A 16,242-nucleotide genomic window follows, 5' to 3' on the forward strand; every position below is an offset into this window, starting at 1 on the left:
TCGTACTTTTTGCATCCATGGAGATTCTCTGTCTCTGAATTCTCCGGAAATCTCGTAGCTTCTTCGTGGATATCTGCTGAATAGTATCTCCTAATTTTAATATATGCCGTGTTTGTGCATCTCTAGATATATCATTTCGTCCGTATAACTGTCTCGATGTTTCAGAATTGCATCGTTAAAGGGCGACAATATTTTTTCTTCGAAAACATAAGCTAAGTGCTACACATTATTATACCGAGCGATGTGGATGTACCGAACAGCGTATAAGTCTTCCCGGAATCTTTTATGCCGTAAGTCATAATGGTCGAACTTTTACGTCGAGAAACTCTGCAACCCGATGTTTTATGGATCGCTCGAACATTTCCGCCTATGAAGTTTCTGATCCGAAGATTTTCGTAAAAAGTGTCGCTTGACGGTGGTCTCGCTCGATTTTCTGGGCGAATTTCGAATATTACTTTCAAATGATGGGAATTTTATTAAAAGATTCGATGGATCAAGCATGTAGTAAGTGTTTTTCTCTTCTTCAATTACTGCTGATGTTGGTTTTAATCTCAGGTACATCTCAATTGAAGTAAAGATTTTCAGAATACATACAAAAAATGTGTGTGTGCGTATTGATTTTAGAATAGGATCTATTAATTAAAAGGACGCGATTAAAATAGAACAGATATTCAACACAAGCTATTTATACAGTGCATGTGATATCGCGCGCAAGTATAATTATATATCTTATTGAAGATCATCCAAAATTTTCGCCAGCTATATTATTTGAAGGCATGTCTAACTTTGTCGTTAATACGTATGTCATAATTCACGAGGGGACACGTTTTCTCTTTTGCGTCCATTCATCTGTCGCCAAGGCATGCCAACGTATATTCTAACGCATGAGAGACACGAAACGCATGAAGGCGAACTCGAAGGAGAAATCGGCGATGGCATTTGGCGATACATACGGCAAAATACGGCGAACGCGGGGGAGATCGCGACGTCGAGGAGGAGGAGGAGGAATCCTCCCGCGATCGCCTCGAAATATCTTCAAAGAGGAGCAGCACGCGGTAATTTATACGCGCGTCGTCCGGCTCATTAAACGCCGCCAATCAAAACCGAAGCTAATAGCGGTGCCGCGGTTCGCGGCCGACCTCCCTCTCCCCCGCATCGTGCCCCCCCGAGATGGGCCGCGCGATGCGCGAAATCCGCCGTAATCTCGGCATCGGAATCGGTATCTCGCGACGCACACAAGTCGCCCACTGTGCGTCCTCGTGTATACCGCCGAATGCGGTTCGAGCGCCATTTGGATCGGCGGTGCCTTTCAAGCTACAATCGACCCCTTGTATCGACAGTGTGCGCCGGCCGCCGCCACCCCCGCCTCCCCCATCTCCGGCCCTTCCGCTGCCGGAGCGGTCCTTCTGCTCCAAGATTTCGCTTTTCGTCTTAGCCGCTCCCTCGCGAGTATATATCGCCTCATCGCACGCGCGCGTCTTCTCATACCGGATTAAAGCTCGCCGCCGCGCCATCCGCGTCCTCGGTGGTCTCTTATTGCTCCTTTAATTTAGCTTGCAATCGTATCGATATTGCTCACATCGAGAATTATTAAAAACATGTGACACAATAAATATCTGCGCTATTTGCTTTGTTGTATATTAAATATTCCTTCCATCTTATTTTTCATTTCATGTTACGTATAATATAGAATATCTGTAGCAAACTTATGTAGCAAGGTCCGAATCGCGTAGCATCGCGTATCGAGACGAAGCATATCGGCCAGGTCGGAGACCATAACGGAGACTCGAGGGACTTTAAGTATTTACGTCATAATAGACACATCACTTTTGATCTACGGCGTAACTCGGCGATATGGTCCAACATGCCGGGGTCGTAAAAACCTCGAAGAAGAAGAAGAAGCAGAAGAAAGAAGAAGGAGGAGATGGGAGAACGGGAAAAAATAAGAAGAAGGGGAGGTCCTTTTCTTTACGGCGAGAAGGAGAACACGTGAGCGCCAATATATAGGCGCGCTCGTATATAAAATGTTGCTGGTGTATGAAAAATAACAGCCGTTGCCTCTCGCCTACCCCCCTATATCGGGCGTTAATGCCTCCACGGTGGATTGATGTTCCGCCTTTATGGGTTATTTATTTAATACTGACAAATTTCACCCGGTGCCCCTGCCACCGGTGGTGGCCTCGCCGACCGCTTCTTTTATGGCGCCTTTGATGGCGTTGGAGAACCAAGACTCGCGAGTACCAGCGATTTGACGCAAGCTCTCGCCTTTAAACTACCGCGAATCGATCCATTGTCTTCTTTTTTCCAAAATCGACGAAATATTGCAACGCTTTTCAACGTCCAACACACTGTGAGAAAAGATATGCGATGAAGAAGACGTGTAACATGCACTGATGCAAGAATGCGATATTTTCAGGTATGAATTTTTAATATTTTTTGTGAAGTACAGACGTGTAATTTTTTCGATGTAAAAGGAAATTGCGCATACATTTATAAGCAAATCGATAAGGAAGAACGTCATGTACAGCATAGATTAAAATTTGAATAAAAGATAAATTGTGTGATAGTGGAACGATACGGCCGCTTTTACAAGGTAATGTATCGGAGAAGTTTCCGGAAGGCTCTCTCTCTGCGCCGAGCCGTTGAACCGTAAGCACGTATTTCGATAGCTATTATAAAATTAAAGTATATAAGATAATCCATGTATTTAAATTATTAGTTAGTTTTTATAAGCCTCTTATAACTTTTACCTGCTTCCGCTTTCACTCAGACTTAATTTTGCAAAAAAAAAAAAAATAAGAAAACGAAAAGTATTTCAGAAATTTCCGCTTTGCATAAGAGACAATGTAACCGTGAAACGAGCTCTAGCGCGTGAAATATTATCGCTTTAATACACAATCGGTAATTAAGCGTTGCTGCATAGTAACCAGAGTTGTTCACATGTTCCTCCCTATTACTAACCATATTATTACGATTTAATTACCCTGAATGATTAATTAATAACCACCATCACGTATTTCGTAACATTGGTTGCCTGAGGCGCCGAAATGCAATCGATGATCTAGATACGATATAATCACTCTATATCGATAAGTTTTATTACACACATCGCGCACATATGCACGCACGCTTGATGGACTGCGTGCGTGTGCGTGTCTCGTGGCAGCTGCCGAAGTCGCGCGGCGACGCGTAAGAAAGATGATGATGATGACGGCGACGACGACATCGGTCGCATGCAAGTCGAACGAGAGAGGAGCGAAGGGAAGAGGGAGGCTATCGCGCGTGTTTCAAATCAACTCAAATAATAATGATGAGTTATAAATGCCACTAGACGGCTAACCGGCCCAGACTGATCCCGGGTTAAGATACGTCGGTGCATTCGCATCTCTTTTGATACAAGTCATGTATTCACGATAATGCAATAATATCTCGCGTATAATCTGCGCTTTGTATCAAGGTCACGTAATCACGAAAATAATTTGGTTATCGATAATGGATCATCGATAGCGAAATAAATATTCGATAATGCAAATTAGAGATATGTATATGTATTTATGTACATACGTAATGTACAAATATTTTTTGTTTTTTCCAAACATGCAATTTTCATTAGCCCCGTGTGTGCGATGCAATCATCGAGAGAGTTAATGGACAGTCCTGGAAAAATAATAAATACAGGATGCGCGGTATAAATCGCGCATAAATTCGCAATAGCATTGATTGAGGAAAAAAAAACTCAAAATAGCCACGGTATTGTTACTAAAGCGAATTGCCGGTTGTAATCGGCCTGGTAATTAGATGCAGCGGCGAGTGAGTGAGTTATGGCTCGGTAATTGTAGGGCAGAGACGCATGCGTTACCGCAAACGTTAACGATTGTCTATGTATCTTCACGATGATCGTGATCAAAGAAGCACACACAGGTAAAATTCCCATAAATATCTGGTACAAAAGTACTTACGTTACCATTGGATCGCGCGTGCATCCTCGAGTGCGACTCTCGCGGCGAACTAATTACATCGTAAACGTAAAACTATGTTGAACGCAGCTACCTGCGTCAAAAGATGCCGCGCGAATGAATAATATTCGCATTACTGTCGTCTTTTGCGTTAATAACGGCCGACTTGCGGCCAATTAAGACACATCGCCGAGCAAACGATCGAAGGGGCTTTTAGTGACAGTTGGCATCATTAGGGCGATGATGTTCAGCCATGTGCGAGGGCCCCATATTCGTTTTTAAACAATTTCATAACATGAGAAGCGATGGCTATCGCCGCGTATCATCTCTGTGAGATCATCGGTGACCATCTTTATAAGCGCGCGTCATTTCCGCTCGAACCTACGGCTGGATTATTGTGGTCGTCAAACATCTGTCCGTATGAGCTAATGCGATCACGCCTCGATCGATTTCGATCGAGGATTTAATGTCTGAAAATAGTTGCATAAAAAACATACGAATGTTCGCTTCAAATAGAATGATATATGTAAAATTATCAAGAAATATTGTTTGCAGGAGAAAGATAGATTTGATCAACAAAATATACATTGAAGTAAAATGTACATTAAAAATCACTTTTTTGTAAAAACACTTTTCTGTTCTTTACATGAGTTTTTTAAATGGACACATGAACTTTGTACTCTTTTTTATCTTGTTTTGAAAAAGTACTTATACTTGCAATACATGCAATATTATACTTAATACTCTCGATAAAAGAAAAATTTTGATAATTATTAGTGAATTTTAATTAAGATATTATTGTAACAGATTGTTTTCTATTTTGAAACACATTATATATATATATATATATATATATATATATATATGATTTTTTTAAATTAATTTAAAAATATCTAAAAATAATGGTTCTATATGTATATAAAAATTTTAAAATATTGTTTATATCTTCTCTATATATATTTCGCTTTTGATTAATTCATTAAAGAGAATAATAAGGTAAAAAATAAAAAATTAAAATTATTCTATTGTCTCTATACATCACTTCATTTTTTAATAAATCTTGTCAAGATATATATATAATACTTTATCTCTTAGGAGCCGAAAAATCCATCACAGGCTTCATACAAGAGAAGATGGTTGAATTCACGTCTCCAGACATCAGTTTCTCAAGCGGCTTCGACCGTTTCGCCTCGAAGATATTAGATTTATCCATTTGTTTGCCGAAAGTCTCATAAATATAAGCTCCCTTTGACGGCATCCCACGGGTCTTATCCACCGTCATGATCTTGTGGGTGGGCGGTTAGATGAGCGCGCGGGATGCGGCGATGTAGGACAGAGGGGGTAAGATCGATTCGATATAGTTCGCCTTCGTACCGGCATCAGTATTCCCAATTAACGAGATCCTTTCATCGGCCACGGAGATAGAACGGGGGAGGTTACATTTATAAATATGATGATCGTAAAAGGAGGCATTACCATCGATGAGATGAGGCAGATTTTCTGGTGCTTCCTAGAGAAGCGAGAGAAAGAGAGAGAGAGAGAGAGAAGGACAGACAGAAGAGCAGTTATTGCACGGAGAAAGGGACGAAATTGATGGCAACGCAACGGGATGGGGATGGGAGATCTTACGGATCGTGTCGGGCGTAATCTAAAGGGAATAATTAATGCCCGCCTCATTGGCGTAAGCTTTCGCCGATCGCTAGAACTCGCGAAATTTCCCAGCTGATCCTTATGTTAATTAAGAGTGCTTTTCACGTTTATTATATATCCTAAATTATGATAAATAAATATCTTTTAATATATGCGATTTTATGATTAAAAGATTCTATCTAAGATTTTCTCTTTAGATTCATTATTTGGAAATCTGAATCTTTTTAATTTTAATTTTTCAAAAATTTCCTTTACGTTATATTTTAAGTATACTTAATGTGTATATATTATGTAATGTAATGTGTATATATATATATGAAAAATCTATAATATATACTTTATATATAAAATACACTTAAGATATAATATTTATAAGAAAACGTAATTCATCAAGATACATTTCAATATTGCTTTCAATTATTTAATTAATTTCCAGAGATACACATAACGATTAGTTAAGTTCTAACTTCTGACAATGTTTATATAACAACAAATTTCGATGCAAGGAACATCGAGTATACAGGCAACTGTACGAAGGCGGCTTATAGGGGCGTCGCTGGAGCTGATCAAAGACGATGAAGCTTCGGGGAGGAAAATTGGTAAAGAGGGACTATGTACGCGCTACAAGCGTATCCGTCGAACGATTTTACGCGAGACGTGGAAAGACGGGAAGGAGAGGTGACAGCATCAGAACTAATACTCTGTTATATCAGGAGTTAGAGGTGTTAGCGAATTATATCGTTTACCGGATGTAGTCGAAGGAGGAAGAGAATACTGTACGCCAGAGAATGGGAAAGCAAATTCTTGTCCCATTATTTCTCGTCTCTTCAATGCGATAAAAAGGGAATAAATAATTGAACAATGTTACATATGTGTGTAAACTGTCCGAAATTTTTCTCAATTTTGCTTATTATATTTTAAATTTTATCAATGTCATAAATTTTCCAATTTTAAAATATGTGATTGTATCTTCAGAGAATGTACGTAACGCTTTAATCAAAATTAGAGATCTCTCGTATCTTCCCTTAACATGTATTACGTGAAAAATCGTCGCAGTAGCGCAAAATGACCTTGGCCCGACGATCTGTCCACAAATCATCGACGGACATTCGCCAAACTGTAATCAGTGTTCATTAGCCTGGCCAAGCCGCGATTCTACGGGGCTTCTCCCGTGGGGAGATCTTTTCAATAACTCTTGGTCGGCGGTAATTGGTGGCGGGCGATATCTCTCGTAGCTCCACTCCTCGCCTTTTCTTACTCGGGGAGTCCTCCACAATGTCGTATATAACAATATCCCCGGCTGTCCTGACCTGACTGCTATAGATAGAGAAACATTAAGTGTCCAGGACACGCACCCACACAGGCATTCGTTCGTGCAGGAACGACAAGTAATCGACGTAGGTACGTCCTGTGACGTCGACAACGACCGACCACGACGATGTTTTCGAGAGAGAGGGAAGGACGAGGCTTGTGTTGCTATCACATTGGCTACTGATGCCCTTCTTTCATTTCATGTCTTACAGATACCTCTACCAGTCGTTCTCATTTCTTCCTGATTAAGTAATCTCGCAGAGAGAAATTGCGATTAAATAAATTTAAGTTCGCATTTAATTGCATATTTAAAATAATTTTGTTCGAGTATCTCTCAAAATAAATCAAGCTTTTATAACGGACAATAACATGAATAATTTTTCACAGCTTTAAAAGCATCATCTATAGCTATATTTATATGATCTTATTTTATATCACGATATCTGTTTTACTTAAATATTAATTTGAAAAGTCGATATCCACGAAATAAAAAACAATGGATACAAATGACATAGATTTGAGAACCGCTGGTATAAAAGCAACGGATCGAAAGGGAGTAGTTGGACCGGGGATTGAACGGACGCACATTGGGTCATAAACGTTTATATTGCGCTCAGTGCGCCAGTAATGCCGATATTGGCAAGTTATTGGTTCGCTCCTCGGATGTGAAATCACCTCTCGGTATCAGCAAGGCTGCCGCAAACCGTAGCGTATCTTCCGTTAATCCGGGGGAAGTATCGTCCGGTATAGAGCGCGGAAAGTTTAATTGGAAATATCGGGGAAACCGAAAGTGTCGGAGAATAGTGCCGGTAGCGGGTGTCCTGAACTGGCGCATTAAGCGAGGCTACTTCGTAGGCAATCATATCCGTATTATCGAAACACTTTTTCTCTAACACTTTTCACATAACATTAATTACGAACATTAAAGAATAATGTGTATGATATCTATATGCTTTTGATATAATTTCTTTAATTCAGATATTTTAGGAAAATTAGAAACGTTACATTTCAATAAACGAATTATAGTATACAATAAAAGTATTATTCTCTTATTAAATTATTATCTTTTTAAAGCATCTAATCATTAAATTATATACTATCTAAAAATATATGTAATCAAGGACTTTGAGAATATTATTTAAAATAAATATTTACCATCCTTTTCTTTGTAAAAAAGATTTTCTAACATCGCAAAGCTCTTTGGAAGGCATATCAAAAGACGAAGGAATTTTCTTTCCGGCGATACTTGCTAGACCCAATCAACTGATATCGCGAGCTTAAGCTTCCCAAGAGCCGCAACTCCTGATACGGCAGTAGTTCGACGATGGTTAGGCGGCTTGATCACGAGTTAGTGGTTCGAGATGGCAGTACGGCTAGGATAGACCGTGGAAGAGAAAGAGAAGGCCAAGCCGACTTTATGTCGGGACGTAAGCCGGTTATAGGCACTGCCGATGTTATTTGATGGCCAAATGCACTTCACTGGCACGGGGTGACCTAACGTTGCCCACCCCCTATCCTAGCCGATCTCTATCGTCCAGCTAGTATTTTCCAGGCCACCTCTATCCTAATCTCACCCCCCCGCTATCAACGCCTAAGATGAAGAAAAACTCGGTAGATCGTGTAGAAACATGGGATATTGGATGTTTCACGCGTCTCGCATATTATCAGAATGTCAGAATTAATGTTCCAATATCTATTCATACTTATAGAAATATTACCTCCATGTAAAAGTTGGAATATTTACGCGCAAATATGTATACAAGTCTTATACTATACAAAATATTAATCGCTAGATTTAACGAATAACTGAGCTGGATTCTTTCTCTTTTTAGTTTATCACGAACGAGAAGCGACCGAGAGAAATGGCAAGGCTTTCTGCGCGCGAATATTAAAGAGCCATCGATAGTCGAGCATCGCGCAAAGGTATGAGAAACGACGCCAGCAGCAATGGGAGGCAGACAAAGGGAGGCAGAGAAGAGGGAGATATACCTTCCTCCACCTGCCTCTTTTCTCCGGCCTGACTCGCGCTCGGGTGAGCATAAAACGCGCCACGCGCATTTCCCACCCCCGCGCATTAATACCTAACCGCGCCCGCAAAACTTAATGAATTCTTTAGCGAGATCAAAAAGAACTCCGGTCGGCCGATACGGCGGGAGCGGTTTCTCTCTCCTTTCTTTTCCTTTCTTTTTTTAAAGCGCGGGGAACGAAATTGAACGGCGATATTCCCGGTACGGTTTAACGATGACGTACACCTCCCGGCCTCCCTTACTGCATCCCCTATATTCTCCATTTCTCTTAACGAGGCACGTTTTACCAAATTCTGCGTCTTACCCTGCTTTTCCCTGACACGTCCACAGATGTGAGGCGTTGATGCGTTATATTTTATTCCATTGAGTTGAAAAACTCACGCTATAATCGATGCCCAAAATTGTACTGGCTACTATAATGTACTTAGGCTATGAAAAAAGTGTTAGTTAATAGCAAGATAGAAGGTTTAAAAAAATTTAAATAATATAAAAGATTTAAAGTTTCTCAATTAAAGTTTATGATGATGAATTTATTTTTCATATTAAAAACATGTTATTATTCATGTTCATTATTCAATATTCTCATGAAAATAAACTAATTTCAATTAAAAATAATCGCAATTGGAAATTAGAATTAATCTAAAACTTGGAATTTAACATATTTTTTATTTATTAGTTTTATATCGTATATCAAAATTTATAGACGGATGATGAGAATTATAGACAGCATTTCACAACTCAAAATTTAAACGGACAATTCATTAGCAAAGTCTACAAGACTTATAAGACAGTGATATGGTAAAATAGTCGCCGTGTGCGCGAAGTGAGAAAAGAAAAAGTCAAAGAGACAGCCACATGCCTCCGGTAAGCTCCTGGTATTCAAGAAAGGAACGTCCGCACCACCTCGGTGCCAGCTGAATTGCTCGCGACTGCATGTCTTAGGGTGATTGGGAGTTATGACTCCTAAACCGTACTCTTGGGCGTCGGAAGGACTTGACACAGGTCAGATACCGTCTCGTAAAATGTTATGAGAATTAATGTCAACCCCCTTTGTCACCTACCTTCCACATGCCACCCTCTTCTTTGCCCTTGCCATCCGAGCGTCTCCGCCGACACCGACGACATCACCGGTGCGATGTCCTTTCGGTATTAGCCAATTTCGTCGTTAGGGTGACCACAACTTTTGCAGCTAATGGAAAAGTCGATACCCGATTGCCCCTCGGCAGCGGTTATTAAGACGCGACCAGCCAATCGTCGGTTAAGATTCATCCGAGTGCTGATCAATCATGAGATTATTGCACTTTCTGTGACTTTTATACAACTCATTTGCTAAATGGTAATATATGCTTGTAAATTATCAATTTGTAATAGTCTTGATCTCTTATATGTTTCATTGACGTCACGTATCTTCATTTTACAAAAAAATATCTTTTTATATATTTAATGCTATATTTAATGCTTATTCAATACTAAATATACAATATATAACTTAATACATATTTTACTTTTCATAAATTTTTTAGACAACAATTAATTAAACAATTAATTCTTTAAACAATTAATTTCTTAAATAAATAAAATACAACATACATCGAACATATAATATAATAATATAGAAAAATTTATTCTTAACAAGTAATTGTATATCGATATTATATGCAATAAATAATTGAATGAAACTGACACCATCACGAAATATTTTACAAGTTACGAAATGCCTGCAACTAAAATCATGTTCATAATTCGATGTATATTTACATGTGCAATGGAATTATCGGATACGGTTAAAGATTTCATACCAGTTAATTATCGAGATCAAATTTAATTAACTTCGTGTGTCGTCATGTTGCCGGCATATGCGATAAATAGAAATTTCCGTACTTCTCTGCTCTCTAATTTCTCTCATATGTGAATTCGAACAGTCGAACGTGTGTTCCTCTCTCATAGCCACACATCAATGTCGACAGGAACCACGGTACTAATTATTATTATTTTTTTCTTTTTCAATCGAAATCTGTCACAGCGGACGCTATGCAGTCACGCGTGCAACGCACTTTGCGTTTAATATCAACAGACTGCATCGCGCACCAAATTATAACCGGAACCTTTCAAAATGACGTACTTCCTGGATTTAACAAGCTGCATTACACGAGCAGACACAGAAAGAGAGAAAGAGAGTTTCACCGAAAACTTTATTAATTATTAATTTATAAGAGTGACTATGAGAAATTATGCAATTTTAATTACGAATACTACCTTCTTTAGTTTAATCAGTTACATTTACATAAACAGAAAGAACAAGAAGATAAAAGAGTTTCCGCGTGTATGTTTTAGTTTTACTATATAAAATATATTTTTATTAATTAAATTTTTTTTGTTTGTTAATTACAGTATTAATTATAATATCTTCCTCTTCTTAAGCAATTATATTCTTTAGCGTATAAATTGCTAGCAAAAAAATAAAAGAGTAAAATAATTTTTATTCTACCTTATATTCACATACAGTATTTCTAATCACGATGCGTTAGCAAAAATTACTTTCTGTTAAATAAATAACAGATAACAAATATACAGTCAATATACAAACGTACAGTCGGCTTAAATCGTCGCCGCGAAATCGAAGTGTCCACCGTGACAATGTGCCACGATGAAATTGCATAGACGAACACACTCGTGGTTAAATGTGGCCTCATAAAGACGCTATACATCGGCAATCGCTGGATGAGTGGCCTCTTCCGGTCGCCCACCAGCGTTCCACGCTGTGTGTACATTAGCCGGCGGTGTTGCGGCCGTCAGTTTAGACGATGATTTAGTAGAGGCATTGATTGGGTCGATCAGAGGCCATATCATCTCATTTAAGGCCTTCCATCATCGGTGCCACTATTTATAGAGCGCGCTATCGCGCGCTCGTCCGCCTCGGCGACGATGATCGAATCAATTTTCGTCCGCGTTCCTTTCGCGAGATTTCGCGCACACGCGCACACGCGCGTGTACCACATCTCGTGTAACACCGATTGGAAGATTGCACGGAAGTCTTCGTCTTCTCGCGAGAGAGAGAGACCACCGTCCTTTTCAATATCGCCTACGCTATTCATACGCTTGAGTCCCCGTCGTTAATCGACACGGACGGTCGGCACAAACATGTCGTTTAGTAGCGCAACATCGCATGCACGCTCGCATCTTTTGAGTGGCATTAATTTTAGACGGAATATAATGAGAGAGAGAGGTCAAAAACTGTCTGGTCACCCGTCTATGGTACAAGAACGCGACTGATATTTGTGCAGTACGGCTATAATAAGCACGTCGACAAAAATAACAGTTCTATGTGAAAAACGCCACAAATTACATTCCTTTTTCCCCTCTTGTTTTATCGTTTGGAGAGCAGTATTGCGATACAAGCATGTAAAAAGGAAGCGTTAGATATATTTTTAAAATAAATCTGATAAAAATACATGGTGTGTATAAAATTTATAAAAATGTATGTGGAGTGGTTCTATGGATAAAGATCCATCTCGCCTCCGTCCGCCTCATTCCTCTTTATAAAAGGAGACTATGTATCGCGAAACGTCAGAATTCACAAAAACGGGAGCTATTACGCGAATGACGCGTATTCTGTGTTCGCGATTTCCGAGTTACGTAAAATTCATACGAAGAAGAGACCAGCGGCAGATGATGTGATTTGTTGCGCGAGAAACGCAGTGTAAAAGACCGCTACGCATGTAATTACGAAAAACATAAATTCTTACCGTACGCTTCGTATCATAATTAAAACGAATGTTTGAAATGTAACACTGTGGTATCATTGAATTATCCATCCTCTGCCGTTTCCACAAGGGCTCTTATGCTAATTTAATTCTTCTCTGAAAACCAGATTCGGGAAACATCCGTGAAAAGCGTGCTTGTTAATAATACGCACGATGGAACAATTATATATTCCATATGAGCGAAAGAACATTTTTATATGTTTAGAAATAGTTGGCATCTTTTTACGTGAAATATATAAAAATACGTGATAAAAAAAATTTAATTATTATTAGAATATGAATTATAGTAACATTAATTAATTATCTCTATGTATAAGATCATAATTATAAATATTATTATTATTATATACATACATATAATATATATAATTAATATACGTAATATATAAAATATATATTTATTTGTTGCAACAATAAAAATATAAAATACTTTTTTACAATGAATTGATACACATGCCAAATATTGATCGATCTTTAAAACTTCGAAATAAAACATCCTAAAGTCAGGCTTTGAGATCGAACAATCCTTTCCGCGCCAATTAATTAGTACATTTAGCGAGAGATCGACGACGAAGCCCTTTGGAATCGGCGAGGAAAAAATTTCAAACGATGGCAAAGCGATGTGGTCGGGCGTGAAGAGGAGGAAAGGGTGTCGCAGGGAGAGCAAGCAATTTAATTAGTATAATAACAAAGGAGTCGAGAGAGAGGCTATCGATATCGGGTAATATTTTTTATCGAACGGTCATATAAAGGCGAGTATACAAATCGCCTCTCTTCTTTTATCCTTCATCAATTTTCTCTTCCTCTTTAACAACATTTCTCGTCGGCTTCGATATTTTCGAATTAACGTGGCAATGATTTTTCACGGTGAGACAAAGCGTTCCTCGGCCGGCGGTCCACATTTTAATCAATATACGCGTTTCTAGAGCGCGTACCGCGAGAGCTTCCCCTATTGTGCCCCCTCGGCTTTGGGTCTCGATAAAAATTAATATTAGGACCCGTGTTTCTTCGCACAGAAAATATGCCGCGCACCCTTCTCTTGTAATAGAAGGGATTGTTCCTATATTGGCTTTTACATATCAGTACCGGATCGACCGGTCTGCAATATCGTCGCTTATTGATAGCCGTTGAAAAATTATTCGAGTCGGTTCTTTGATGTCGACTTAGTCGATTTTTCACGTGTACAAAGAGTTCACGCAATATTATACGCTATATTTCATAGTTCGTATGTAAGTCTTGGAATATATCTGCATATAAATGTGTTGCATAAAAGCGTTGCTTCTCTGTAAATACATAAAGAGCAAAAAGGTTGATCGAAAAAAGAAAGAACGAACAAGTAAAAAAGGATAGCTTCTTATTCATGTGAACATTATAACATTTGCATTCAACTAAGCTCGAAATAATTTTTCTGAAAGAACGAAAGACTACTACAGAGGAAACATCTATTCGATAAAGCCGACGTTTCCTCACCGATAGGCTGTTTCTTCTCATTGTTCGTGAAAAGCGCAATCGCGATTCCGATTAATCTCCGAACCGGTTGTAAGGGCCGACGCGAGATTGTCTTCCCTTGTAAGAACGGTGTGGAAGGGACTCGATATTCCAACCTCGTCGCTCAGGTTTCCCGACGCGGAATTATTCCGAGGGGTAGCGGCGCGAATTAAGGCTTCTTGCGGCATAAAAAATCTGTGTAATCAATTATCGAACCTTTTACCCCATATTTCACGGCCAATGAGTCGCCACTCCCGCCGGCGCCTTTAAGCGAGACTTACCGACCCTCTCCCTCGACACTTTTTAGCTGCGATCCTTGGTCCTTCCTTCTCGCGGCCTCACCCTTATCTTCTTCCTGCTCCTCCGTTGGCTCTTCGAAGAGGAGAGGGATAGCTCAGTCTTTGTTTGAGATATCAAATATTTATTTTCTTAAATAACGCAAAAACTCGGTAAGGGGCGGATCGCCGGCATTTTTTGCCTTAATAAATTATCAGCGATTATTGGCCGCGTTTGCTTAAGCAAGGCGATTTCTTCTTTTCTCTCTTCTTTTTCTATAACAGATTTCGTATTCTCTTCCTTGTGGTTAAGTCAATCGAAATCGATTTAACTGTCTGACAACGAGATAAATACGCGTTGGAGTGCATTATAGAAACTTTCTATTAATGTCTTAAAATATGAAGAAAATGATAGAATCCTGCAGTTTTTTATACAAAAATTAATTAAAAGAAATTTCCGATAATTGAGATAAATATATCTTTTACATATCCTGATTAAGTAATTTAAGTTCGCTGAAACGAATTAATTTTAATGAAGAAATTAATTTAACAGACTAGTTTATCTTTTAATTACTACATATGGCGAATTAATGTGGAAGTAGAATGTGTATATTGATTTCTCAAGTCTCTTATTGATTTCTCCAGTCTAGAGAATTTTTCAAACCCATATGTCTCGTTTACTAATTATTCACGAAACACAGTCGCTCGAGAAAGTCTCATCGAAGGGAAGTGCGAAAGGATACATATTACGTAAAGGATAGCAACGAGAATGAGAAAGCTCTTTGACATAGCATTGATGTATTGTTAATATAAGCGAGTAAAACTCAAAGGAGATACATCTTGCGTAACGAGTTCTTGTTCGTATATAAACGCACACATTACAATATACAGATGCGCAATAATAAAATAAACAACAAAGAAATTTCAGTATAAAATAGACACTCTCTTAAATAATTTTTATATTACTACTTTTCATTAAATTAATATTAAAGACTACAACATTAAATTTATCTTCTCTTAATTAGTATTATAATTTTACTTATTATTATAACAATTTAATTATTTATATACAGAATATATATTTATACATAGAAATGCTTATTATACAGATCAATTAAAATTTGAGAGCACATTCTTTCATACTTCAAACATACTTGATCGGAATTAATTCGCCGTCATAATAATTCATCATAAGAATTCCGCGCTTTCTTTCGCCTTTGTTTTATGCCGACTTGATCTTCCAGGCAGATCTTTTAAAGGTTTTTCGTTCACAGCGATGCAAAGTGAGCACGAAAACAAACGTTATGACCCTAACTGAGGAAGAGAGAAGGAACAACGGTGCGCGTGTACAATATATATACGCATACGCGTGCGGTCTGGGAAAACAAGCTGCAAAGTGCCAGATGAAAACTGTGGAAAAACTCGGCTCTATAGTATATAGAATGCCCTGCGTTTTGCCGCGAGCGGATTTTCCGGTGGGAGGGTTGAAGAGGTGGTCCGCGGGGAAGGATAGCGAGCGGGGTCGACCGTGAGAGACGACAACGTAGACGACGTCGACGGCGACAAGGACGATAGAGGGGCTAAAAAGCACTTCTAATGGCATTGTGCGTGTTCAAACAAACACGGAATGCTTAGTAGTTTCTAAAATTGTGGAGAAGTCTTTGCCTTAGCTTACTCGCTCCTCTCCATTTTTCTCTTCCTCTTGCTATTTTCCGTTTACGTATGCGAAGAATAGTTTATATAATTATAGATTATGATAGTTATAGATTAC

The 16,242-nt window shown here is 38.8% G+C and overlaps 1 long non-coding RNA gene across 3 annotated transcripts in view; it reads left to right on the plus strand.

The window, feature by feature from the left end:
* The window catches only part of LOC145960609 (uncharacterized), a 546,781-nt gene that overhangs the window by 401,236 nt on the left and 129,303 nt on the right, over positions 1-16,242 (plus strand). Inside the window, exon 4 of one of the 3 annotated variants that reach the window (XR_014435416.1) lies at positions 8,750-8,949. The exons of 1 other annotated variant lie outside the window; for it this stretch is intronic. This is a non-coding gene — a long non-coding RNA (uncharacterized LOC145960609). Of the gene's footprint in view, positions 1-8,749; positions 8,950-16,242 lie in introns of those variants that run through there. One more of the 3 variants, XR_014435419.1, reaches the window with a different exon arrangement.

This window comes from Camponotus vicinus, unplaced genomic scaffold (assembly GCF_025532165.1).
Source record: "Camponotus vicinus isolate PSW18456_S1 unplaced genomic scaffold, iyCamVici1.0 SCAF_10, whole genome shotgun sequence".
NCBI classification, from domain to species: domain Eukaryota; kingdom Metazoa; phylum Arthropoda; class Insecta; order Hymenoptera; family Formicidae; genus Camponotus; species Camponotus vicinus.